Below are 3473 nucleotides of genomic sequence, written 5' to 3'. Positions count from 1 at the left end.
TAATGTTAACATTTTGTACATACCAAAGTTTTACCATTTTCCCAAGTGACAATGCTTCCCTTCCAGTTTTACTTCATTAGGTAAAAGCCAAATAGAACAAATTCATGTAATGCCTTCCCAGGAGGAAAAGGAGAAGCTTTGTGGAGTGTCTCAGGAGCTCTACTGAGGTTCCACAAAATTTCCTTGCATCAGTCAAATGACAGGCTACCAAATTTGTACTTGAATTTAGATTTCTGGGAAGCTTTGCCATAAATATCAGAAAATTAACAGAAACAACAATATTCAATCTCTATGAAGGCACCGGCTTAGTTCAGTAGCACAATGTTGACAATCAAACCATAACTTTTTGTTTTTCTCATAACTGGAGACTCTTTTTTTTCAACATCTATGGGCACTATGTATACCAATTTGTTGATCACTGGAGGTCAAGACAGTTAGACACAAGGACATACAGACAGACAACATATAGACACAAAGAGCTCTTTAGTTACCATTCATCACACATGGGATATCCCATACAACTGCAGTTTGTCTGATAGGCCAAAGTAACAATAAAAAAAAAAAAACAAGCAGAAAAAAAAAAAACTTCAAAGTAAAAAAAAAACAAAAGTTGATAGGAAATAACAAAATCAAGATTAAAAACCTTTCTATGTAAAAAAAAAATACTGTCAGCATATGCATGATCCTAGATGTTACTTCACATCTCCTAAACTTTGAAAGGAAGAGATTGGTTAGAGCATGTTAGTTTTTTTTCTCAGGGTTTCTTCAGAAAAAAAAAAAAAAAAACGAGTTCTTGGGTAACCTGCAACAATAACTGGAAAAGAAGTCAGTAACATTCAAGTTTCTTTCTGTTTCTTAAATAAATATCTCAAGTCTTCAATGGGTTCACAAGACCAATGGGACTTCGTCTCTGGGTCAATTCCTTCTGGCGCTTTCTTAACTCTGGAATGATGTACCCAGGGTTTTATACCTGCAAGTTTCAGAGAAGTATGTGTGCTTAGCAAAACGTCATATGGACCAGTCCATTTTTCTGACAGCTGGTTTTGGGCATCCCCACTCTGCCAGGTCTTCAGTAAGACCTGCTCTCCAGGTTTGAAGGGATGCAATGGTTGATCAGGAGGCATAGAGATCCTTGAGTTTGCAAAGTTATGAATTACTGCCAGAACCTCCTGGATGTGTTTCACATATTGTGTGATCCTGCAATCTTGAGCTATTTCCGGATTGGCTTTTAGAACTGAGGCCTGGAAGGGTCTTCCGAACACAATTTCAAAGGGGCTTAATTGTAGCCCACTTCTAGGTGCCACTCTTATGCGAAGGAGGGCAAGGGATAGTACCTGGTCCCAACGAAGCTGTGTTTCTTGGCACAGTTTCGCCGAGGTTTTCTTTAAGGTGTGGTTCATTTTCTCCGTTTGTCCGTTTGGAGACTGCGGTCTCCATGCAGCATGCAATTTCCAGTTGATCTGCAATTTCCAGTTGATTCCAGTTGTTCCGGCCTCCCGGAACCGCGCGCCGGGCGCCGCCGCCAAATCCACCCCCTTCGCGGGTGGGCGTGGGGGGTGGGCAGGCGCCATCTACGCGGCCGTCAGGGGGCGCCCACGCCCCCCACTCCAGCCCGGCTCCGCCTCACGCGCGGCTCTAGCTGGTCCCAGCGGCCGCGCTCCCGGGGAGACGCCGAGACCGGGACGGTACGCGGCCGAGGCGAGGCGGTGGGGTCGGCGCGCACCAGCACGAGCCACGCGAGGACGCAGGACACGACCCAATGGCCTCGGACCTGGGAAGCGGGGGCGGAGGCGGCGGGGAGTCCCTTCCCCGTCGGCAGGAATTGGGGAGAGGGTGTCTGGCGCCCGCCTGGGGGCTGGGGGCGGCCCCGAGGTCAGGCTTCTTGCTGGGCGGCCGCCGGCGGTGGCCTCGGGCCCTCCCCTGGGGTCGCTCCGCCTGCGCGGCCACCTTTGCGCGAGCGCCTCTGGGGACAGGGCCGCCCTCCGCGCCCGCAGGTGTCCTCAAGGCTCGGCTCAGCTGGGGGTACCAGGACCCTCCTCTGACGCCGAGCCTCGCAGCTGCGCGCACGGTCCTGGGGAGGCTCCCCGGCGGGGCGGCTCCTTGGGGCCCTCCCAGCGGGCTACTAAGAACCGGGACGCTTGCCTTCTGACTTGGAGGGCCCCCAGGGCTAGTGCTGTGGATGCTCACCTGCATCCTTTCACCCCAGGACTTATTCTTCCTGAGGGCCCACTGTGTGCTGAAGCCCGGGTGACATCCAGAGTACAGGGGAGATTCAGGCCCTCATTTCCCCTGATGTTTTCTGAGGACCTACTGTGTGCCAGGGCCAGTGCAGGTGATGTTAGAACGGAAGCAAAAAGTCCAACAGTCCCTGGTTCCTTGGCTGAGCTGAGCTGAGCTGAGTGGCCTCCCCGGGCTGGACTCTCCTCCTCCAGATATACACCCGCAGATCCCTGGTGCTTAACTTATTTTCAAATAAATCATGTTTTTCAAACTTTTAGGGGTGGAACAAGGGAACCTGAATATGGATTGTACAGGGATAAGAAGAGATTCATTCTGTTGGGATGACGTTGCGGTTGTTTAGGAGATGATTTTGGTTAGACACGCAAGCAAAGGTATTTACCACCGAAGCGAGGTCAGATCTTATAATTTATTTCAAAATAAATTTGGAAACAGACATTTCCATGACCTATTTTAAAATCATTTATCTGTTACAAAGCCTAGTAAACTCTTGTTTTTCTTGGTAATGTTTTAAATTTCAAAGATGTTGGATTAGGGAATGCACCACACTTTACACTTTTCAGTATAATTGGAAAATCTCGTTTTTTTAAACGTGGGATTTTTGTGTAGACCTGTTGTCCTAGACACAGGGCAGTTCGTCAGTTGACGTTGTGCCCAGTCTGTGGGCACCTCGGGGTGCCCCATGTGTAAGGTGTCAGAGAATGAACGGGATCCCCAGGGGCCGCCCCTCGGGGGGCACATTCAGGCAAATGAGCGAATATTCACACGAACCCTCGCTTACCCGGACTTACGGGGAAATAGGGCAGAGGCGGCCAGGGGACCACAGACATGGTGCCTGGGGGGGGCCCTGGGAGGACTCTGGGGGGACTCGGTGCCTCTGAGGGGGACTTAGCACCTGGTGGGAGCTCGGTGCCCGGGGGAGGGGTGGCTGGTTATTTTTAGACTGCACAAGTTGCGCAGCACGGGGCTGTGACCGGTGAGATGATGTTGGGGTCCTGCTGTGATTATGGCTCCGAGGGAGGCCGCGGCGGACCTGCGCCCAGTGGGCCACCGGTGCTGCGGCAGCGGGGCGCCCCGAAGGCGGCGGCTTCTGGAAGGGGGGGGGGTCCTTCGGTGTGTGGTGCCGCTGAGCCTGGAGGGCCGACCCCCCCGCCCCCCGCGCCTCCAGGGCTTCCCGACTCCGCCGCCGCGCTGTCTTCACCCTCCAGCCCGCGGGAGGTGCCGGCGCGGCCAGT

This window comes from Talpa occidentalis, unplaced genomic scaffold (assembly GCF_014898055.3).
Source record: "Talpa occidentalis isolate TD23 unplaced genomic scaffold, MPIMG_talOcc4v2.1 talOcc4.19, whole genome shotgun sequence".
Taxonomy (NCBI): Eukaryota; Metazoa; Chordata; class Mammalia; order Eulipotyphla; family Talpidae; genus Talpa; species Talpa occidentalis.
Note: the sequence above shows the minus strand (reverse complement) of the source record.